General features: G+C 39.4%; 1 pseudogene; it reads left to right on the plus strand.

Annotated features, from left to right (window-relative positions):
- The first annotated feature begins 8,126 nt into the window (after positions 1-8,126).
- On the plus strand, positions 8,127-19,332 carry LOC115344037 (annotated as a pseudogene).
- Positions 19,333-25,560: the final 6,228 nt, after the last annotated feature.

Here is a 25,560-nt window from a genome sequence, read left to right on the forward strand (position 1 = left end):
GAATTCCTTGCTTCGCTTTGCTTGCGTGCACGGCTTTTGCTTTACCAATTAAACTGTCTTTATCTCAGTCTGTGAGTTTTCTCACTTTTGCTCTTCTGCTTCCCACCGAGGGGGGAGCAAGTGAGTGAGCGGCTGTGTGGTGCTTCGTTGCCAGCTGGGGTTAAACCATGACAGGCGGGAAATTACTTGAGTCCATTAATTTCATTTGTGTTTTGTCAGAGAAAAATCAATTAGAGGTATACATCAGGGGATTGCACTTTCTCCAGAAAAGGTAGAGAATGTGTAAGACCTCGTATGTGTGTGTAAGTTCCCCCAGATCACTGTTTGGTTAGGGGACTCCACGTGAACTGAGCTAACCCCAGCAGCTATCACAGGACCACCGCCACAATAATCGGTAGGGCTTATCTGACTCCACTAAGATACTGTGCAAGTTCCTTACAGACTTCAGTGCCTTTACATGCACAACAAATCAGAGGCAGGGAAATGTTAAGAACCCCTTTATAAAGGAGGAGCTGAGACACAGAAAGACTAATGTACAGTGTGACTTGCATGGACTTTTAGGGTAGGATTCGTGCGGCCTTCTGCCAACTGAACTGGTACGTTCTGTACAAAGCCCTGTTTTGTTTTACACAGAAACAAAGTAAGGGAGATAGAAAGGTCCTTCATTTTTTTTCTTCCTTAGCTTCATCATGTAATACTCGCATGGTCTGGGGAGTCCAAAGTTTCTGTCCTTTCCCAATGCAAGTTTCCAAAACTTGAATCTTGTGCACAGCTAACAGCATGCCAGAAGAGTGCCCTAGCTGTATTACTACAGATTAGCCTGGGCTGTAAAAAAACCCTACTTCACCCTGTGAATCTGTGCCATTCAAATAGATCATTAAAGATTTCCTGAGCCAGAGGAAGAATAACAGTATAACTTGCACAGTACCCTACATGGGACAGAAGAGATATGGGGTCAGTTCCTTTCCCAAGGACAATTAAGATATGTTCTTTAGATTAAGCATGCACTGAATGAAATATGTAGACAACTGAACCCACAGCATGCTTTTCCTTGTGAATGCTAGATTCAAAAGCAGCCATATAAAAGGGGAGCACCGTGACTTTATTTGCTAGATTCCTCTCATGTTTTTCAAAAAAATAAAGATGTTGGATGTGCCTGTGTTTGCCTGGAAGCCCTATCCAGGGTCATCCTTAATGTGTATTCTGGACACAAAAAACAGGTGGAGAAATGCCTTTGTTTTTGAAGACTGAGGAGCATTTGCACAGACGCAAAATCAGACATGTAGGAGTCTATGGGGTTATAAATAGCTGAGTCTGGGCATTTTGAGGATTGTAATTTTGGTTCTGGGTGCCTAAATGTCAGCTACAAATCAGTTTATGCATGTAAAACTTACTGTGGATTTCATCCTAAATGGACTAGCAGTAAAAATCACACAAAAAGTCTGTGGAAAAACAGAGGTTATACTTACTAGGAGATCTACAGTTTTTATTAAGGGAACAAGCAAAATGTGTCACTCCCTTCTACCTCTTTCTCACCACTCCCAACCCTTTCAGATCCATCTACAAATTCTTCTGGAATAATCTTCTCTGTAACTGCATCTCTGAAAATCTAGGTAAATAAAAAACTGTTCATAGATCTTCAGATTATGTAATAACAAAACCAAAAAGGAAAATAGAGTCAAAAAATGCCTGTTATGTGTTGCATGCCCTGGATTGTGCCATAAGGACATGTGGGAGGATTTGATAGCATGTTGCCTATTGGAACAGTGTTGCAAGAGGTAGATGGAACCGAGCTTTGTGAAGCTTCTTTCATACACCTGTTTGGGAATTCTTCCTGGAATGACCCCAAAGAGGTGCCAGATTTTGTTTTAGAGCTAGTTGGAGTGGCCCAACAGACATGTGTTGCCCTTGCATGTGCCATTACTTAATGCAGGAAAAAGTCATGCAACATTTTAAAAACAGGAATCAGAGCTCACTGTGAGACTTCATAGGAGGAGGAGGTGATAATCATTTTAAAACCAATTTAATTTACCTGTAGTTGCACTCTCATACCCACATACTCTCAGGCACCAACATAGGTGTGCCCCAGTGGTCTCTCCTGCATTCACGCACCAAGATGTACGTATCCAGGCAGCCTGGCCAAGATTCTTTGCAGTGCTGCAGAGGATGGGGACACCGGCTCGTACTGAAGTCCTCATCACATCTCCTGGACTGCTGCTCGGATTGCTGGTTGGCTCTTTTGGAGCCATAGAAGAGCTGGCAGCAATCAGTGTCTCTGCTCTGTACCACCTCTGGGAATCTTCAGGATTTACTCATTGTCCTTTTTCTCTGAATCTCTGTGTTGGGAGAAGCTGCATATAGGTACGCTGGAATTTTGATAACCTGCTACTGTAGGAGTCATCAATACATGCCATAACTCAGGCCTTTCTTTTGCCCTGCCTGTTGATGGTTCCACACTCAAGACATTCATATTCATTCTCCACTCATATCAGCTCCAACATTTCTATTACAGCTGAATATCTGTGGACAGTCAAGGGGGTCTAGTCCTTTTGTTTGCTTCATTGCCCACACTTACGTATCACTGTATATGTACCCAGAGTGGTTTGGTTTTTTTTTTTTCCTGGTTCAAGTTGGGTTGAAATGCCAAAATCATGGAAGTGTTTGTAAGCTAATAATTGAGAAAGTTTTTGGTGTTACGTCAACTGTGAAATTTCATTTTGATGCTGACCTTTCTGAAAATACTATTCAAAAAATACCGTTATTGATTTACATCTCTAAGCAAAAAGTAATATCAAGCCAAAATTTGGAACCTGTCATTTAGAAAATGTCAACATGGGATGTTGTGACAACTGTGAAACTTCTTTTCTGTTTAAATGAAAAAACTATCAAAATCAGCCCTTTCCTTCTGAACAGCTTCTTGGTTTCAGCAAATCAGCAACAGTACAAGTTCAAGCAAAAAGCACCCAGGAAGCTGTGAAAGTGATGCCCGCTGCCTTTTGCGGTACCTAGCCCTGAATTCTGGCGCATCCTGAAGTGAAGTCTCTGTGTTTGCAGAAGGGAAGAGCACAGAACGCTGGCACACTTCCAGGTTTCCTTTGTATTGCACTGCGTTGTGTTCTACACAAGCTGCACGTGTGTTGGAAAAGCTGCTTCTTCCTTTTTTTTCCATGCAGAATTGTGTGTGGTAGGTATGTGGTCCTATCTGCCACACTATGTCAGCAGGAATCTCTTTCTCTATGATGTGTGAACTTCTTAGCATAGGTAAATGGGTAAATCAAGAACCCTGCAATCTTATTACATGTATCATTCAGTCTGTAATTTTTACAAGGATCAATAGAACAGCTTAGCTGTGTCACTGAAGCAGGTTTTGACAGCCAGCTCTAAACAAATAATCAGTTTTGGTTAAATTTAGGTCTGTCTACCTAGAAGATTGAGAGCAGGATTGCGTTCTTTTTTTTCCTCTTCCAAGCTAACCAAACATTTTTCCATCTGAATTAGTGCAGTGCTCAGCCTGACATACCGAGTTAGAGGATATGGTAGGTTTGGCTTGTCATCATGACGCTTGCTTTAAGTAATGACAGGATAAACCTATATCTCCATAGATCTGCAAAACGCCATGTTAGACAACATGCGTGATAGCTGTAGTTGTGTTGTTTATCTAGCTGTTGTTGGCTTAGTGTTCACCATGTGTAAGTGAGAATGGCTTAGCTTCCAGGATTGCTTTATTAAGCATCTTTACTATATAAGCATCTTTTTCCCAATTTCCAAATAAACTGTGGTGGTGGGGAACCAAAATGTCATATCTTGAAAGAAGGATGTGAAAGGATGCTGCTTTTCCCTTTGTTTTAACTTTATTTTCTGCTTACCATCCCTTGCCTTTGAAATTAGAGAAAGAGAAACCATCTAACATGTCACCAAAATAATATAGTAAACAAGCATTCTATCTGTCCAATAAGAGCTTGAAATGTATTACTAAACTAACTCAAAACATCAGTGACTTCCTCACCAAAAAATGTGGGTAATGTCACCGCATAGTGTAATCTGGAGGAAGCCAAACAAGATACCACATGCATCTGTGGGTAACAGACCCATGTCTCCAGTTCAGGACTGAACAGAGACTGTCAGCAATCAGTTCCACAGGTACTACATACAAACAAAACCTCCATAGTTTAAATTTTTCGTTGAATTGACTGACTAAAGGCCTCGAGAGTGATATATGGAATTTGTAGTTGACGCCCATGCAAATCACGCAGTTAAACTGATTTTTGCCTTTCAAAATTATCACTGTCAAAATTGACTATGTCATTGCCCCATTCCCTTTTCAAATAGATGATAATTTTTTTTCCCTTCCCATTCCCTTTTCAAATAGATGATAAATTCTGTACATAATGATCTTAAAAATGAAGCAAAACAGAAATTCAAACATGTTTTCTTGGCAATGGCTTTAAGTGAACCTAAACTATCCTAACTGGAAAAGCTGTTTATGTTTTCTTTTGTTTGGAACATATGGCATGGCATCTTCAGAGAACTGCAAATCATAGACTTCAAGTCATGTGAGGTCCCACTGTCTATGCCCACCCAGATGCAGTTGCCAGTTACTGTTTCACATTGCATCTACTATCAATAACGAGTATCTCTGAAACGCTGCAGCATAACATTAATTATAGCTGTATGTTCACTGAAGTACAAAGGAATGCCCCTCTCCTAAGCAGTTTTTCCCTAGAAAGTCCAAAGATACCCTGGTTATAGATGGCTGTATAAAACTCCTAGCCAGAAATAATGTCAAGACTTGACAGAGCTTCAGCTCAGAAAATTGTTGTAGTTTCATTTACTTTATTAGAGCCATATCAGTTTACATCAAATGTGGAACTTACGTAATTGTATTCTTATTATATTTCTTTCTTACTTTGTCTATTTCTTGTTTATTTCTTGCAGTATTTTTTATGCGTTCAAATAAATTTGTAGAAGGATAACAGACAAACTAAAAAAATAATGCTGTTCTCTGGCCTGCCATTGAAAAACCCCATTAAGACTATAATTGATTTCAGAATACATATTTTGTCATCTTAATTCCATTTTCCCAGAGTCTGTAATGGAAAAGTAACTTTCCTGAATGAGGAAACAGGCTTGAGATAATAATATGATAAGAAGAAAGAGCATCCAGATACCCCAATGGAAAATGCCTTCTGTTCTACTTCTGAAGCTACAGAGAGAAACTCAGTAAAAAGTAATTGTCTTTCTCAGTCTAAAGAGTATGTATCATCTGCAGAAATTAGTTCCATTTTTTTTCCTAATCCATGCAGTTCTTTTGCTTGTTTATCTAGAGAAACATTTTATGTGTCCCGCCAAGAGAATCAAAATAGTTCACACCACACAGAGGGGTAGGGTTTTTTTGGGGACGGGCAGTCTGCAGCGTTCAGACCCCCCCACCCAAGTTCTTGCAAGACAGTGAAGAAATACACTTCTTATCCTAGATCTTCAAACAAAAAATTGCTTGATGGGGAGTGGGCGTTTGATCAGCTTCTTAAGGATTTAGAGAAGGGATTCCCACTTTGTGAGAGCTGGTTAACGTCCAGTCTAGATGGTTAATTTAAGACCGTGTGTTCACCAGATGATACACTGCAACTGCGTAGGAGGTGTTTAAAATATTGGTAGCACAAAAGATTGCTCCTTGTTAGAACCATTTTGTTCCATCCAGAGCAATGAGGAAGCTTCTCTGCTTGGCCGCAGGCAACAGTACAGCATTTGGATAGCAACGTAAACCTGCCAGAGAATCAAACACTGTGCTTTGCAATCCTTAGCATGGTTAATTTTCTGTTGACTCATTGTTGACTAAAATGGTCTTCCACACCAAAACTTAATTTAGTTGGGAGCCAGAATAACAGCTATTTCAGATAAGCATCTCTTGTCAAGACCGTTCTAGAGTTTGGGGTTTCATTGCTGTTCCAGGGGCAATCACAGAAAACCATGCCAGTTGTTAGAAGTTCTGGCAGGTCATACTGAAATCCTCAAAGGCAAATAAGCAATTGGCAGTTGTCACTTTATGGTTTTTGTCTCAGGGATTTTCTCAGTTATGTCTCTTTGCTAGTGGTTAGTTGGATAACCCAACACCATTTTTACTGTGACGTCCATGTGAATGTTTGAATTGATTTCTGTCAGTTTAGCATGTTCCACTTACTAATTTTGCAAGGTAATATTTCCGGTTAAGTTTTTTGACCATCTAGTAGACAATTTCCAATTCTTCAGCCTCTTCTTGTGAAATAATATGTTGTCTTTGCAGTACGCTAACCTGTATCTTGCTTAGACTTAATGAAGCCTGCAAAGTACTTCTACCAGTTTTCTAATCTAGTATTATCCCCATAAGACTCTGTGTTGTCCTGCTATAGACACACTTACTGGACAGTGATTTAGATGAGTTCTTATCAAAATATTAAATGAGTGATGAAATCAACAAATGTTTTTACTCTGTTTTCTTCTTCCATTTAATCAGTGGCATGTACCATGCTAATAAATAGGTGGTGACATAGCAGACAGCTAATATCACCACACCTTAAAGCTGCATTTTAATTTTCCTTACAAGTCTGTCTGCCATTTTAGCAGCAGAATTTTTATCTTCATTACAAAGAAAAAAACTTAAGAGTATTTTAAAAGTTTCATTTATGTGTTCTTGAGGAAAGGAGAATCAAAGAAAAACTGTTTAGGAATTACTGAAGCATCTGATTAATTGCAGGCCTTTTTCTCACTTAGTGGCGCATTAATCTTGAATTGCAACTTCACTCTTCCTGGTGACTGAAAGCTATCCATTATTCAGGGGACATTTCCAGCTGTCTGTGTTGGTAGCAGCAAATGACACTCATAGGTCTCTGCTAAGAAGCTGCCTAAATCTGAAAGCAAACAGCGCAGCAGCACTATGACAGAGCCAGAACATCCTTTGGGGATGTCTAATCCATCACTTGACTGTGAGAGGAATACAATATTTTCCCAAATTTGTCTCCAGCAAAATGAATTTGTGTGTAAAATCCCACTGGGAGAAATTCTGTTATAACTCACAATACTGGTAGAACTCGACTTTACAGTTACTGCTGATTTACCCTGTTGTAAATAGGATGGGAACATGACTTAGTGTCTTGATATAGCAGAGCCTAACATTATCTGTATTATCTTCAGCCGTAGATTAAATGGTGATCATCTAAAAGAAATTCCCTTCGTCTTCCTCTTTCCCCAGTAATCTAATTTATATTAAACTAACGGTGCTTTTTTTCTATCTAACTATCCTGCAGCGGGCACAGAATTATAAGCACATGATGCATGCCTAAGTCTTTATAAGGTTCACTTTGTAGAAAGGGGAGCTAGGTTTGTCTCACTTTCTTTTTAATTAGTGCTTTTCCGTACTCTCAAGACTTACATCGATATGATTTGCATGAGTCAACTGTCTTTGCCTGAGCCACATATATATACAGAAAGAGAGCAAGAAGCCTGAAGGTACAAAAGAGGGGAGGGGATGGAAATAACCCCCCACGCCCCCAGTATGGGGCAGATGCTATGCAACACAGTTGGTGTTTCCCCATCTGTGTGTGCCCAGTTGTAATTGTTGGGGCAGGGAGAGAAGCTGCATTGCAAACTATGTGGAGTAAGAGAGCTGTGAGTCATTCCTGCCGCTTCAGTCTTTTTAACGGGCTCCAGGCAGAGTTGGATTAAGCCAGGCAGGGTGCAGTTGCTATAGCACAGAGTCAGAGACAAAGTATTACTTTTTTAGTCCAGGCTGGAGAAGAGAAGGACATTGCCCTGGTGGGAGTTGCTGGGGAAGGGCCAGAAAGCTGCGGTGCAGCTGGGGGTCCCATTTTGGAAAATGTTGCAAGGTGGCCCTGCAGCTGCTCGGGCATCCACTGATTACGAGGACAAGAGCTCAACCCTTGGGACCATGAATCCAGGCAGAGATAGGCTTAGGAAGTGGTAAATGCTGTGCAGACACCTGACGGGTCCTCGGTAGCACGCCTGGGGCTGGTGAAGCTCCGTACCTGCTGGAGCACAGAGGAGGGGACATGAAGTTGGGTGCCAGTCTCTGGAGCACTTTCCCTCTCCCTTTCTGGGCTGCCCCACACGGTGCCTGGCACAAGTATGGAGGGATGCAGGCAGCGGGGAGTCACCCTGCCAGGCAAGGAACAGGTCCTGGCACTGCTAGGAGCACTGGGAAGAGAGCCCGGCGGGGCAAGCAGATGAGGATCCTGAGGATTTGCTTGAGGCAGGAAACCTCTGTGACTGTTGAGCTGCCTCAGTGTGGTCTACAGTGGAAAGGTCTAAGCACAGCCCCTGGGAAGGCTGTGGCAGAGGCATGTCTTAAGTAAATTAATAATTCCTGACAAATCTTCCTAAGTTTAGACGTGGGTTTTGGTCTTGACCACTGGCAGCGCCGAGTTTTTTGGTCCTTATTTTGTTACAAAGCATTTGGACAGGGGGCTGGCCAAATGATGCAGCTGGAACTTTGTGTTCCTCCGTTCCTCCCTGAAGTGTCTTGGAGGTTGTGTCCAGACAGCATGAAGCCTGGCTATGTGTGCAGCCTGCCTTCCTCTCTTAGATAGGAATAGAGAGTTGGTGCTATTGGTGCTATAGTGGTAATGAAAGCTCATTTGCCTTTATTGCTCTGCCATTCTTCAGCGATATTGTATTTCTTCCCCATAACTTCTGAATGGAAAACACGGTCGCTGGCCTCCCCTTACCCTTGCCAGCTTTTCATTCTCAGTGCCCATTACTGCCTGATCCGAACTCTATCTACTGCAGATAGAAAGACTCCTGTTGTCTGCAGTGTGTGGAATGGGGCCGTTTATCAAAAATCAGCTGGTCTTGGTATCTTAATGGAAATGAACATTACTTATGGCATCTTCCTTTTGGCTATTTTGTATTCTCAGCCCATATTCTTTGATTTCAGTATGCAAGCAAAATTATAATTTCATTTTAATATAATTGAGAAGTAAATACAGTTGGTTCTTTTTCCTTCTTTTCAGGCATTGCCTTTGGAAGTTGGGAAACTTCTTTGATCGTATGTGGTATTTACAGGAAACTATAATGGATAAATGATTTGCAACATCACAACTGAGTTTACAGATTAACTGTTCCATGCACAGTTAACATATAGCTTACTGAAAATTGTCATGTATGTACAATGTATACAATTCACTTTAACAGTCATTGGTTATTTATTGCAATGGTTTCATATGTTGTGAGACGTTGCATCCAAACATGTTTTTTTTTTTTTTCCCCAGCTTACACACAGCTAAAAGGCAAGACATAAAAGTTTAAAATCATGAACTGTGGACTCTGAGGTCAGGTTTCCTAGACATTTTTGAAGAGTGGTTGGTGTCTTGACTTTATTCTGTATGGTAAGTATTGCTGTTTCTGCTTAATGTTTGTTCGGTGAACATAAGCAAGAAATGGGAGTTTCTAAGACAGTCCTCAGAATGGTATGTGGAGACATCGAGCTTTTGCTTTCTCATCTGCTTGAGGAAAAAACAGAAAAGCAGTTGACGTACCTAGAACTGAAGCTGTTGTCCTGCTGTTAGTGGAGAGGCGGTATTCACAGCTGGGGCAGGATATAATTGCAATCCCAGAACAAGTCAATTTCAGTAAAACATGGAGATTGCAGTGGGCAAAGTTGATGTTCCAAGTCTTTTTGAAAAAGGAAGGGGAAAACATGCACTGATTATTTATGAAAATATTGTAAAATATGTAACTACAGGTGCACAACATGGAAACATTTTGGACAGGTACTGCTTGGGTCGCAGTGTTCTTATGATTGATTTTCATAAGGCCAATGAGAACGATCTGCTCAATGCCCAGTTAAAAAGATTTTCATTGCATCTGTATAACAGCTCAGGTCTTAAGGATTGTTGTGTTAACCACGATTCTCTTTTACTTCATATAAACAAAGCTTCTGACACGGCAATGACACCACTGGCTGGTAAAGACTGGGCGATATTCCAATTCAATCATTCCACACATGAATAAATCCTGTTAGCTTGAAAAAAATCATTAAGTCAGCTCCCAGAAGGAACTTCTCAAAGTATTTTCTATGCTACCATTTGTTTGGCAGCAATTAAAACTTCTGGCTTCACAAGCTAATCTTTGTAGATGCCAACTCCTTTCTGTCACAGAAAAGGTTCACCTGGTTCTTGGATAGGTACGTTCCGGTTGATACAGGTAACATCTGTGTTGGGACAAAGGGAACAAGAATGAATGCCAGGGATGTGCAGGTAAGAGGGCAACTGTGTGAACATGTGTAATTTTAATTACCAGGGTTTTCCAGGGCAATTACTTTTTACTGCATTCATTGTGGTGTCCAACAACAATACACTTTGTCATTGTGTTTATGAACTCCTGATTATAAATGCAGCGAATGTGTACTGAGATAAAGGGAAAAGATCAAGTCTTCAAATGAAGATATGTCTCTTTATACTAATTAAAACCTGACCTAGGTTTACCTAGCTAAATCTGAACTTGAAAACAAGTATTTCTTTGTGATCATGGACATAATTAAGGACGTGGACCTGTTGGAGCGCATCCAGATGATGAGAGGGCTGGAGCACCTCTCTTACGAAGACAGGCTGAGAGAGCTGGGGTTGTTCAGCCTGGAGAAGAGAAGGCTCCGGGGACACCTTAGAGCAGCCTGCCAGAACCCAAAGGGGGCTTACAGGAAAGCCAGAGAGGGACTTCTTACAAGGACATGTAGTGATAGGACAAGGGGTAACGGCTTAAAACTGATAGAGGGTATATTTAGATTAGGTGAAAGGAAGAAATTCTTCACTGTGAGGGTGGTGAGGCACTGGGACAGGTTGCCCAGAGAGGTTGTGGATGCCCCATCCCTGGAAGTGTTCAAGGTCAGGTTGGATGGGGCTTTGAGCAACCTGGTCTAGTGGAAGGTGTCCCTGCCCATAGCAGGGGGTTGGAACTAGGTGATCTTTAAGGTCCCTTCCAACACAAGCCATTCCATGATTCTATTTTGTTCCATATATACTAGTAAATTATTGAAAAATGTAGTGTTAAATATAATTCTTTATCCTTATTAGCAGCAGCATAAATTAATTATTTGGACCTGCTTCCAGTGAAATCAACTGAAATTTTGTTTCTGATTTCATTGAGACCAGGATTGAAACAATCTGTATTGATGTGGGAAATGAAGGTAGCCAAATTTTTTAATGTGATTGAACATGTGTAATAAAACATAATACCATCATTCATCTAATAGGCATGATAAAAAAATAGTTTTCATACAGCCTACAAGTAATACAAATGAATTAAAGTAGATTAATTGCAAAATATTTTAAAAGCCATGCTGATAACTTAAAAATAACTGCTATGCCAACTTTTAATAAGATAATGACAGCTTCATTAGCTTTAAAAATGTGCATAATTTACAGGAAAGTTGTATTAGCATTGAGGTGACATTTTCTATTTTATTCAGATTAAAACTGTGTAAATAGGCCATTTGAAATGCTCACATTGTATATTAAAATTAACTGTTCAGGAATTAATTCTTCAACTTGTCATGAGAGTTATCCTTATTCACACAAGAAGTCCCATTGACTAATGGCATCTCTCAGGCATAATCAGATGACAATGGGACAAGTATAAGAATTACTCATGTGAAAAATACCAACTCCATCATTCTTTGTTAAAATATTTGCTGGTAATGGTTCTTTTCATGCAACTAGCTATTTCAATGTTCAGTGTTGTACAGCGGACAGAGGGAAATTCTTTCGTGATCTCTGTGGAGGATCAGTTTCTTCCCTGACACATGACAGGAATTAAACAAAATGCTATAGAGACAGCATGAAGGTGTGGTGGTGGTAGGGGAAGGACACAGTTATTTTTTACGTAGATAAATCAACGTAATCCTTTTAAAAGCATGCATCAGGTGTATTTGTGAGTCCAGACTAGCAAAAGGCCTTCTCCTACCTTATAGCCACATTGGTTTTTTTAAAGCATATGCTCTTGGGCAAGTGGCTAATTTTAAGGAAAATATCAGTTGATTGTTGCCATGCAACACCACAGATAGGTTCCAGCCTTGTCCGTTAAGGTCGAGTTTCCTTTTGGGGGTTCTTTGGAGACATTCCTTGATATTTTTCTTGGGGGTATAGGACTGTTTACAATAATTTTTAAGATCTCAACCAGGTTAGATAATACGTGCAAGGTTCTACACTTGGATTGGGGCAATCCCCAATATCATTACAGAATGGGCTATGAGAGCAGCCCTGCAGAGAAAGACTTGGGCATACTGGTGGATGAAAAATTGGACATGAGACAGCAATATGCCCTTGCAGTCCAGAAAGCCAGTTGTATCCTGAGCTGCATCAAAAGAAGCGTGGCCAGCAGGTTGAGGGGGGTGATTCTGCCCCTCTACTCCTCTCTTGTGAGACCCCGCCTGGAGTAGTGCATTCAGTTCTGGGGTCCCCAGTACAAGAAAGACATGGACCTGTTGGAGCAGGTCCAGAGGAGGGCCACGACAATGATCAGAGGTCTTGAACACCTCTCCTGTGATGAAAGGCTGAGAGATTTGGGGTTCTTTAGCCTGGAGAAGAGAAGGTCCTTGGGTATACCTTATTGTGGCTTTTCAACATACAAAGGGGGCTTATACATAAGAAAGATGGAGAAAGACTTTTTACCAGGGCCTTTAGTGACAGGACAAGGGGCAACGGTTTTAAACTGGAAGATGATAGATTTTGTTTGGATATAACGAAGAAATTTGTTATGGTGAGGGTGATGAGACACTGGCACAGGTTACCCAGAGAAGTTGTGGACACCCCATCACTGGAAACATTCAAGGTAAGGTTGGATGGGGCTTTGAACAACCTAATATAGTGAAAGATGTCTCTGCCTATTACAGGGGTGTTGGACTAGATGATCTTTGAAGATCCCTTCCAAACCATTCTCTGATTCTATGATTCTCTGTATTATCTTCTACATGAATTGTTGTGAGTAGACTTGTCAGCTTTGAAATAATTTTGTAAAGCATTTTCTGCAGATCCTTTTTTTTTTCCCCCAATCCAGCTTAAAGTACTAAAACCATCAGAACTCTTATTAAGAGTGAATTGTGAGGAAATTCCCTCTAAGACAGTGGACTGCGTGTATAGGGCTTCTGGGTGAATATCCAGAACTGGCTGAATCCAGTGCTACTGCACTGCCCCTCCCACGCTAGCAGAGTTCCCGGTAAAACATTCCTGGTGAAACCAGGTGATGTTGTCAGGTACACCAAAGGCTGACTCCATAGGCACTGAGCATAAGGATCACTCCCCGCAACTGCCCCAGGCGGTGGAAAGATTGTAATTTACTTAAGTAAATTAGGGATTTCACCCTGCACTTTTATTCTTACGAAATTGTCTTAAACAGTTAATATTTATCTTTGTTGAGGAGAGGGAAACGTAGCAAACATGCCCATGCTGAAGTGAAGAAAATTAATTCAGTGATGAGGGCAAAACATGATTAACAATATGAAACTTTAATATACATTTTTTCTGTTTGCTTTCCGATAATAACATCCTTTCTGAACAGTATGTGTTTGTATGTGCTTTTTTTGGCCTCGACTCAGGACAACAGTGGAAACTCAAGAGTAGATGTCTGTCTAAATGGTTGGCCTAAAATTCAGCTTTATGGTGTAAGTGCTGTCATGATGTTAGTTCTGGAAAAATGCAGGTCATCAGTACCTGAGATAACTAAGCAATTGGCCAATTTAGTAATTTGTAACCTATTTTCATTGCAGATCCCTAAAAACATCTAGTTTGCTTGCAGAGTTCTGTGTAGCAAGTTTTACTCTCGTGACAAATATGCTCGCTTTCTATAAGCAAAATCTTTCATGGGACTCCAAAAATCAAAGCATGGACATCAGAGAGTCTGTGGACCACAGACTGAAAAATACTGGTTCAGCTGATGTGTTACGCAGTTAATTTCAGTACAACTCATATTCCTAAATCAGTGGCAACATTTTGATAAACTTATTGATGACCTAAATATGGGTACACAGCCCTAGCTTTTATTACATATTTCTAATGTTTTCTGTTTTTTCTAGCCATCATTTCTTGCATCATTTCTTGTGGCTCTTTGAACTCTCTTCATCGTGCGTAGTATCCTACCTGTGTCATTGTTTTCTATGACTTATTAAAAGATACATATATTTGAAATGAAAATTCTCTTGAGCATTTAAATATCATCATCGAGTAGTATATTGAAAAAGATTCCCTGGGATTTACAAGAAGCACTCGTTAAAATATGTCAGCTACTCATCCTGTAATTTATAAACAGATAATCCTCATCAAGAAGAGAGATGGAAATGTTTCCTAAAGCAATCTTGTTGCCTTTGTAATAGATCAGATTTGTGCAATATGGTACATAATTCAAAAGAATTTTTGAAGAGTAAAGCCACAGATCCTCTTAAAGGACTGTTTCTTCTCCGTAAGTCTGGATTGAAGACTACTATCTCCTCTCCTACTATACTGATATCCAGAACACGTTAATTTTATTTTCTTTTTAAGAGCAGCTTGCTGACTAATCCTATTTGCTCAGTCTTCGTAGCTGATCATGGAAAAAATTGTTTTGTTTTTATTATTTGCTTTTTGTCAAAAGGACTTTACTTAGTACTCCCCAGCCTTTTCTTTTGTTTGCAATAAGCTTTAAAAACAAAATAAAGTATTGGCAGCTGTTACGACCTCTGACTGCTGGATCCAGAAGCTCACATCAAGAGATTTAAAAAGCATTATTCAGAAATTAGAATATTCTAGCATAGTTGTGTAGCCTTCTTTGTATATTCAGCTGCTTAAATAGCACAATCTTTCATTCACCATAAAAGAATAATCAACATTTGGGTTGAGTTATTCCATTGAAGGGCAGTAGTTTGAAAGAAGCCAGCACGTTTTCAGCAGCTGAAGTCACAAGACTTTCAGAGAATTCTTAAGGAGTTAATGCATTCCTTCAAAACACGGTTTTGACAATTATCCCTTCGAGCAGGAAAAGAGGGGTGGTTGTAATAAAATGAAAATGGCATTGTGGGTCTATGTGAAGAAATATCAAAGTCATAACACAGACCCTCGTAAGCAGGCCAAAACTTTTTATTAATACATGAATTTTTTTAAAACAGGACGGAATATCTCTGCCGAGAGATGGAATCACTTTTGTCACCTAAATTAATTTGCCCCTGTGTCTTGTAAATCATTTCATGCCACAAATAATTGATCAGAGACTGAAGCAGAAATGAACAATTCAGGCTGTGATTTAAAGGGAATTAATTCTTAATTAAGTTGGCTTACTTTGGATTTTCATCTTTAGGGAGAATAGGCTGCTAAGCATTCACAATACCGTCACTTAGTTTAATATTAGGGAAAGTCTTCATAAGAGATTAAGGCACTCTTCACATTAAGGAGATCAGAATGAAGTACCTGAATTTAAGTCTAAGAACCAGAACTCATATCAGTATATACAGGTCTGGTGTCATCTACTAAGTGAGCTTCAGATTATCCCAGGAAGTGAACAAAATGGCAAATTCAGAATCCTGTGCTTGCGAAGGAAGCGGGCAGTTAATCCAGAAGTCTTTGCATGATCATCTTCCCTCTGGTGTATTTCTCTGATACAGCTTCTATCAAGAATTTCCAGTAAGAATAATACAGTCCCTTCTTTGTCATGTAATTGTAGTATCTTATGGGTGCTTATGTATAAGAATACTGAATCTTATTTCCGAGTATTTCCAGAATTGTATATATTGTTTCAAAAGTCCTGCTTCCTCACATCTTCTGGTCCTTCTCTCCTATGTTAATTGTTATTTATACTGTCCTTTTCCTATGTTATTTGTTTGCGAATGGATATGTGTTTTCACATTGCTTTAATGTAGTTTGGAAACTACATTAGTCTAGCCAATCAGTATGAGAGGAAGCTTCATTATTTATTTCCAGAGACTGAATCATTAATAATAGTCATTCTGTATAAAAAAAGTAGGTGCTGAAAAAATACATTTAGGTAGTAAACATACATTCCAAAAACTATTTGAATCATGCAAGTCAAAATATTTTGTCTGAGTTACTTAGATTGTGACAGACCATTATGAAGAAGCTATTTTAAGATTTTTCAGAGACCTAAATGTTTAGATGGCTTCCACATAGGTTCTTCAAAAATGTGTAGGTGTTTAACTTCCACTGTTTGGAAGTCTGGCTCTTAATTTCTCATTGGTACAAAAACTGAGTTTTGCTTGCATTTTATTAAAAGCAAGTTAACTTTTAAATTGAGGTGATTGTAAGCTAAAAGCAATGTTTTCAATTTTAAAAATGGGGGGATGGCGGTGGCGGTGTCCTGAAAAGCAATTTAAAAAGTTGTGGTTTGCCAGTGCTTATTCTTCATAAACGAAAAGGATATCATAGTAATTCATCAAGGAGCACTGTGTTTTAGCGTGCTGAACTGTAGGCTCCTCTCTTTTGTGATTCTGAAGTGACAGGACAAATTTATTAGCGATTTTAAAAGTGCCTTAGGCACTGATTAGAAACAGCTTAAAATGGGGTAGAAAGAGAAAGGGAGATGTATGTTATGGCAACATTTGTCGTTGGCTTCCTGTATCCATGCCATCGATGCATTTGAAGTCCTTTGCAGGATTCTTTTAAAGGGTTTGGGGTAGGACTACTAGATGTAGGATACATTGCGTAGAAAATGGCATTAAACAATTAGGTGGGAAACACAAATGTAGAAATATCAGTGGAGAGACTAGATATCAATACCTCACAACACGTGTCTTGGTGACAACTCACGTGTACTTTGGCATGAAAATGCATTTGCTAGGAACTGAGTAAGGAAGGCAAAATTGATTGCATGGCTAAGGATGTAGAAGGCATCCTTGGTAATAGTAATGTTTCAAATTAATTCAAAGTAGGTAATATAAGATGGTAAACTGCTGGATAGCAGCAGCTCAGTTTCAGTGGAAAGAATTGACAATGCAATTAATTTCAAAGGATAATAAATCTGACGTGAATCTGACCTTTTATAAGGCCTAACTTCTGGGGTTTGTGTGAATTCTTACAGTGTATTGTATAATCTTTCCTACTACATGAGCTGTGACTTAGAAGAAACCAGACCAGAAGTATACAGACAACTAGTTTGGCAGGTGCGTGCAAATGTTGCAAACAATGTTTATTTGGGACATGCAGTTGTTCTGCATTTGGGACATTTGTGTTTGGCTCACTCAGATTGAGCCCATGTGATTTTTCTGTAATACTAAACTTTTAATTAGGTTTAAGCAGAAGTGTGCCAGTGCATCCTTATTTAAGTGGTATGAGGATTTACCAATCCTGAAGACTTACTGCTCCGATGTGTAATAACTAGCAGTTAGAATTAGTGATGGGTTGAAGTTAAAAGAGTGGGTAATGATCTTGCTAATTTCTGGCTACTGACGGATCTTTCTGTGACTGCTGAACCTAATAAGGCTGTGTAATTGAAGTAGAATAGCAAGCCTTAAATAAACAAAAAACTGAGGCTCTTAAGGAGTTGTATTATCTCCCTATTCCTATCAAGAACTAGGAAATGGTGAGGTGGATCCAAGAGACACCTTGCTTCATCCATCTGAATGGCATTTCCAGCTGATTTATATGTTTCAGACTTCCTTATCTTGGCAAAGGTGACAAGAAACAGTAAATTATGCAGCATGAGCTGAGAGCCTGTTGGGGACTTGGCACATTTTGGATCAGACTGCTCACTGAACATCCAACCATCGAATAACTCCAAACAGTTTTTTTCGTCACATTTATTTTAGATTTGGAGCTAATAACATTTTATTGATATATTCTCTTATGAGGTCTCTTTCAAAAACTGAGTCTCTGTTTCTACCTCTGCAACACTGTAAAATCAATTGCCTTTGTATGTCTGTTGGTAAGATTATTGGGATGCTGTTCCTTCTCCAGTATATTTCAAAATTACTCACTGTTTCTACCTGACAAGTTGATGCATTTTAGTATGTTACTTGATTAATTGCTTGAAGTGTTTGCAGAAGTCAGGAAATGAAGCATCGTGGTCAGTGCTCATGATTTTATTGTAACGGTTGTGAAGTCATGTAATTAGACGAATTTCTGGTTTTAGCCCTTGCCGCTATGGAGAAAAGGCAGGAAATGTGATTCAGAAGACTGACAGGAATGGAAGGCATCAGGAAGACTCAAAATACACACACCCCTCATGATTTTAAGACAGTCTTACCATTTCTTAGGGTCTAGCTTGTAATTTGTCAGTCTGAGGGGAGGCACTGTTGCTGGAGATACAAAGCCAAGTCTGACACAGGAGGTGGTTTGATTCTTCACGTGCATTAGGGTTAGTGTTACAAATTACATTTATGTAACGGAGTGCTAGTGTATTAAATGATACAGTGAAAGTAGCAGTTGTAAAACTTTTGGAAAACAAACCACTCGTGGCTATTTTTTTAAAGATTAGTTGGTAATGAGGCAGAAAAAAGAAAAGGAGAAAGTGGAGAAAGTTAAGAGGGGGAAAAAAAAAGGAAGGCAGAGAAGACCCTGCCCTTGAAAATAAGCAAGCGAGCTATGTTATCTTTTTGTTCTATTCTTTTTGCAATGCGTGCATGTTGTCCTCTTGACTGACAAAGTTCTTGTGTTTCCCTTGGAGTGTATCTGTTCATTAGTGTCTCCAGACAGAGGTAGTTTAGCTTTTAATTAAAATACAATTTTCAGGTTTTTTAGTGTGTTAATGAGACAGCAAAAATGAATTCATTGAAAGAGGAACAGATATCTAGGCCTTACAGCAGTGAAAGTTAGAGCCTCATTAGTAGCTAATTATGCAGAACATAGTATATAAATAGAGCTGTTATGGCATTAAAAAAAGCCTCAGTGCATTACCTAATGACATAAAATGTTTACAGTCTGTTCTGAGTATGGTATAATGTCTTACTGAAGTAATTAATGGCGTATTTAACAGTGACACAACTAGAATCACAATTGCTTTGCAGGTACAAGTTGAGGGCAAGGGAATGTATAAAAGTCTTTGAGGAACAGATTATTTGTCCGCTAATAAATATGAGAGTATCAGAAGACACAGGAGGAACACATGATTTATGCATTAGGTGGGATAATGTCTCTTTCTGACAAGGACAGAGTACACTGGACTTTCTTTTCAGGTTTTCCAAAAGTGAGCAGTGAGATGCCAGAAGTCCAAACTGACGCTTCCAAAAAGGGCTGGATCCCTGAGAGAACCAAGGCCCACCATCTGATAACTAAGAAGGTGGAAAGTATTTTGGAAATCTTGCTTTCTGTTATAAAAATGGCAAGCAAGACCAATGATATGCAGAAGGCGAAAAAGGAAGGTCTTGTTTGACTATAAGGGCCCACATAATCAGACAGACATCCTCAAAATAATACTTTAATAGCAAGTTAAGTAATGTTTTTAATAAACTAAAGCATAAACATGATTTTTTTGCTCTGCCTAACAAGAACTGCAGAGGCAGCTTAACAACTAATTATTACTATTAATAATAATAAACAGCATTATGCTTCCATAAGGTGATGCTTCATCCTAAGAGTAAAGCAGTAAATGGCAATAACTAACCATAGCTGCTTAGATGCAGTATGGTGAAAAAACAGTCTCAGTACCACAGCAGCGGTAGTAGAGGAATGGCTAAAGGAGAATACTACATTTGGGGAAACATAGTGACTACGGGGCCTGTCTAGCACATCAGAGGTAATTTGGACAGCAGTAGAAAAAATATTGTGAAAAGCTGGAGAGGGTGAGAACGGAGATGAGGAGATGTTTATGCAAATAAGAAAGGCCTGTAAAATGATCTGCGCATTAGTCATGATGATTCCAATTACTGTTGTATTGACTAGAACTACAGAGCCACAGAATCAATTAGATGTTTAAAAATACAAAAAGCTATTTCCTTGCTCAATTTGTTGAGCAGTCAGCAAGTTTAGAATTTGTTCTGGGAAATTATTTTAGTATGATGACCAAGTTAGAGACTGATTAATGTTTAGCTGAGGGTAGGTGAATTGAAGTGATTTTGCTGTGAATTCGATGCTTTATTTTTTTAGCTGTGAGGCTTAGTGAAACAACATAGAATGATGGAAAACATCATTCTTCAGCGCTTCTGTGTTAGCACCATTGCATGTGTTAATGACATTGTCAGCTCTAGTGGGAGGAAGAGTTAATGACCTGCAAGTTTGTGTTATGGCAGGTAGGAAAAGAAGATACTTCTTAATTGTGGTGGGGTTTTTTTCAGTTCATTAGTGAAAATAATTTTGTATTCATAAGGAGGTCTAGGTAGGCCAGAGCAGAAGGCCTGAGAAATGTGTTACATGTATAATGGGGACAGTTAAATAAATGTCAGTGCCAGCATTGCTAGGAACCCACCAATTTGCCTGGTTCCTAACTGACAAAGACATTTGTGTGTGCACGCGCACCTGCATTGATCATTTCCGTTGATCAGAGTCCGAATTTTTTTTATTACTGTGGTCAGCATGAAGGCCAAGTTCCGGTTGTGATGACGCTCTCCCTAAATAATGAAGAGAGTTAGTACAAATTTGCCGAAGAATCTTGACTTTTATAATCAATCATATATTACACACAAGGATGGTCAATTATATACACGACATTATATGCCCATAAAAATCTGTAGCACACTTGCATATCAGGTTTCCTGTGTTGGGAACACTAAAAGATGCACTTTGCAAAACACTTTGATACTTTTTTGAAGGACTTGCTTCTTGCTATATGGCTATGCTGAGAAGTTATTTTGGCTGGCTGTGGATCTAGAGCAGACTAGCTAACCTTTTGTGACTACTCGTGGTCACACTATTGCCTCCGGTAAGATAGCACAGTCTATCTTTGTATATAAATAAACTGCTTTTCATGTACTGTAGAGAAAGGGAATGGCTGTAGCATGGTGAACAGTGCATGCGCTAGAAGTCTATAACTTGTAACTTGTTTGTGTAGCCACGATCATAGGGTGTTTCAGATGTGCTTAGAGTGTGGCAGTAAATATATTACGTATTTGCTTGCCAAAAGCGATCTGGTTGCCTTTAGGTTGATGTCTGGATGCACCATCTTTGGCTGACCAAACCAGTAAATAGCAGTTGATTCAGATTCCCTGTAAAATCCTCAGATTTGCTGTGTTAAAAAATTTGAAATTTCTACATGGGTATTCTTCAAGAGAAAACCATAAGCCTTGTCACCCTTGTCACCAGCTCAGTTCAGAGTCACCAGCATATGGCAATCCACAGTTTGGCTGCCGACTCTGAAATTCAGTAGTTCGTTGGTATTTTCAGCTAAGCATTTTCAAATACGTTGTGTTAAGGGGTGCTGCATTATTATGCAGACGCCTGCCTGTCTCTGCTTAGCACAGGAGGAAAGCAGCAAGGCTGCTGCCAAAGCTACTTTCCTGTTCTGCTTTGCCCGTCTCAGAAAGGCGAGTGTGCACTGGTCTGCGGGTCATCCATCCTGAATCCAGCTTTTTATTTAACACCTGCCATCATCTTCAGGCCAGTCGATAAGTCTCTTTGGCAGATGCTGTGCACCAGGCAGGCGGACCCTGCTCAATTTGCTGTTCAGGGGGTAGGAGTTTGAGCTGCTTAGACGTCGGTCCAGAGCCATCTCCCATCTTCTGCATCTTCCGTCTCCTGTCTCTACAACATGCTGCATTCTTACCCATCCTCTGCTATTCAGACCTGGCCAAAATGCAGTATTTGCGTTTTGCAAGGTGCTTCTGTTGTTGTCGTTGTTTGCTTGAATTAGAGAGAACTGAAATTTGCAGAAATTACTTCCATAAAACTGAGATGGAGGTGGGGAAGGGATTCAGAAATAGCCACAGCTGAAGAGCTGAAAAAGTATGCGCAGAAATCCTGGCTTTAATGGCTCTTTTTAAACTATGGCTACAGGAAGCAAGGATCCACATCCATGGAGACATCCTGCATGAACATTTTTCTGGATTTTTCAAAATGTTTATATTTCATATTAATAATCAGGAGGGCAAGCAGGTGACTCAGAAACTTTCCAGATGGAAAAATATTCCTAACAAGTGTTACAGATGGGTTCTTAATTTTTAGAACCATGGGATCATATTTGTACTGTATAAACATGATTTGAAAGGTGTTCTTAGAAAAGGAGCTATTAAATTAGGGGAATAGGAAATACAGAGGAAATTAATGGGTAAGGGCTTTGTATGATTTTTAGGTTACTAACTGGCTGTGTAGCACAATATGCGGGAAAGAAGAATTAAAATGTCCTGTCTGTTTTGTGGAGAAAGCAGATGAGGGATGGTACATTTAATGTTCTTAAAATAGAATATAAAGTAAAAGTGTGCCCAGCGGAGAATTTTTCAACAAAGAATAGAGAACACTGTATGGATAGATACAAGTCAAGTGGAAATAAAGAAACTAGGAGTAGTGGGTACAAGGGGCCCAGGGGTCCCTCTGTTACTAGGATATCTCTGCACAGAACTTCTTAGATAATAAAATACAACTTTAAAGCTAACCAACACAAGCCTTCACGTTAGATCTCATCAGAGGGACACGTGAAAACAGATGTTCTTTGGCTAAATTAGTCCTTAGAATGTTAATTAGTTCCTTCTCTTTTTACTTTTTTAAATATCTTGTGCTTCATTTGTTTTCTTTATCTTACGGATTTTCACTACTGGATCCACTGTTTTCACATTACACTTTTTTTTTTCACTTGCAGCCAGCAATTAGATTTTAATAGAGCCCAGGCACGTGGTCCGTGAAGCAGGCGTATTCAGAGTAATGAATATTGCCGATAGTTTAAAGGGAGAGATAGTAATGGGAAATCACATGGTTTGGGACAGACTGACCCTGTAAGACAAGATGCGCACAGGAAAAATATTCAGCAAGTGTCAAAAGATGAAGTAACATCCTCCACATGATGGCAGCACATACCGATGTTGGGCATCTTCGGGAAATCCCAGGTTCTCCCAAAAGGTTTGGGAACTGGTGCCTCTAGTATGTTAGAGCCAGGCTCATTAAAAAAGACTTTGCTCGCCATCTGGTACACACGTTTCTGTCCTCCTTTCTCAAGGAGGTGATGCTTATGAGACCGTGCTCTGGCTAGTTTGTTTGTACCAGAGACCCTTTCTCTCCCTCCTTCCCTTTAAGTTACCAGACAATTTTAACCACGTCAGGAGAAGACAGCTATCCTGTGCGTGTCGTGAACATCAGTGACTAAGAAGTGGAGGCAAAGCCAGAATAACAGTCTCGCTCAGAGGAACCACAGTACAATTCAAAGCCCATCTAATTCCAAGGGGCACTTGCCAGCCCCATCAGCCAGCGCTTCTCTGCTGCCCCTAGTCCCTCAAACCATTAAAGGATGTGGAAGGCTGCTGGAGGTAACTGGAGGTGGGAAAGAGCCATGGAGGTTTCTCTCTCACTATGGGGAGATGCAGGGAGTGTATGGAGATGGAGAATTAGGGAATACCGCGGTGGCAGATAAACATCACTGGGGAAACAGGGCAGGGGAAACTTGTGCTTTTGGGGAGTATTATGTATGGGGTTCGTTATCTGGATAGCTGTGCTACATCAAATGTTAGTCTAAATGATCAAATGATGCTTTTTGCTCTTAAAATTTGTGTGCTTTCATCCACACCAAACAGACTGTTCTTTTGAAATCCATTTTCTGGTTTGCTGTATGTATGACAAACTCTGCATTACCGTCTGTATGGCTGCGCTGTACCGCAGGGAGACAGAGGAGCAGGGCTACGTAAGTAAGAAGCGGCAATCTCCGAATTTGTTCCTTGTTTCTGTCTGTCTTCATTAGGGGTTCTGGCTGCCTGGACGTGAGACAGGGCTTCAGGATTAGAGTGGGCTGGAAAACTTTGCTGAATCATATATGCCAGGAACCACTGAGGATACAAATAGCAATATTTTCTTGAAAGTATTCAGTTTTGTTCACTTCTAATTGAAAATCTGCTCCTCGTGAGATTTTTGAAACCTGTCTGCTTTCTTGTTTACTTACCCACACGGTCTCTGGCTTTCCTCTGAGCCAAACCCCTTTGAATTTGGGAGCCAGAGGTACAATCCTGAGCGACACCGAAAGAGCTGAAGTCCTTCTCATTAACGTCCCACAATGTACTGTGTGCGGTCTGTGTAGGGTGTCTTAATATTTTGAACTGACTTGTGATAGTTTCAGTGTTTTAACTAGTCGCAATGAAACAATAATAGTAATAATAATGTAATAATTAGCAATAAAACATGCCATTAAATAATTAATGGCAATGAAACACATAGAAATTATGTCTAGTTCAGTCAGTGTGTTGCAAGGGCTTCCGCAGTCCCTCATTCCACCTGAAATAGGATTTCCTTGTCAGCTCTACAGTGTTATGACATAAAAAGCCAGCAGAAGTAAGTGGTGGCATCTTTTTTTTTTATTTTTTCCCTACCAGTTAAGTGTCCTCACAGTTCCTAATCGTGTAGGGGTTGAAAGGAACATTTTATGATTATATTTCCTAGTCCTAGCTTGCCTTACAGAATAGGAGAATGCCTCTGAAGCCATTAGATTTGTATTACCAAATATGTACAGTTAAACTATTTTACAGCTATTTAAATTTGGTGCTTTAGAAACCCTTTAATTTCAATTTCTGCTGAGGTTTTAATATCTTTCTGCTTTCATTATAAAATAAATAATCTGTGTAATATTATGGTTATTAATGTAAATTACTTCATGTATTGGATCAATGATGGAATCAGCTAGTGGAAAAAAGCTCTGGTATATTAATCTTGATTATAGAATTTATGGATCAGAATGGTTTGAGAGATTGCAATGTAGTGGGGCAAATCTTGTCTTTATTTTTATAGCTACTTTTTAATTGAAAATCCTACCCAAGTTGTAATTCAAAGACTTATTTTTTTCTATTTCTTTATTAATTCATATATTTATTAAGAAAAATATGCTTCTGTTGTATGGCTATGAAAAGTACTGAATTAATTCCAGATCAATCTTTAGCAAAGATGAAAAAATGAGGATTCTGGAAGAATGGTATGCAGTTTAGCTTGGTGTGTTGCTTTTAAATGGTTCCTGATGAAGGAACCAAAGTGGATATTCTTGCAAAAACAGGTACAGGCCATGATCTTTCATGGTATATCTCCTATTTATGTATTTTTTTAGTATCACATGTAAATGATTCAAAAAATAGTCACATAGATTGACAAGACATGTTAACTTGCATAAAGTACCTCAGTATTCTTAGTATTAGGGATTATTTCTATCTTTTTATTCAGTCTTCATATATGAAACTTTCAGCTTGCTAAAAAATAAGCATTTCTTATGGGATAACGCAAAGAAGCTGTTGTGAAGCCTTCCATATATGTGGAAAATTGCCTAAAAATGATGCTGTAAACCAATGTTTTCAGTTTTCTCTGCCACCTCAGAGACTGTGCTTTTCTCTTGGCCTCACTTTAATTTCAGTGATAATCGAAATCTGTTCCACTTGTGAGTCATGTAGAACAACCGGCTGTAATAAGAAGAATTTCCAAAGACTTTCTTCTGAATTGGCGGGGATGTTTCAGAAGGTGAAAACATAAAGTAGAAGTTAGCTGGCTGGCT

Source organism: Aquila chrysaetos, chromosome 1, assembly GCF_900496995.4.
Source record: "Aquila chrysaetos chrysaetos chromosome 1, bAquChr1.4, whole genome shotgun sequence".
Classification (NCBI taxonomy): domain Eukaryota; kingdom Metazoa; phylum Chordata; class Aves; order Accipitriformes; family Accipitridae; genus Aquila; species Aquila chrysaetos.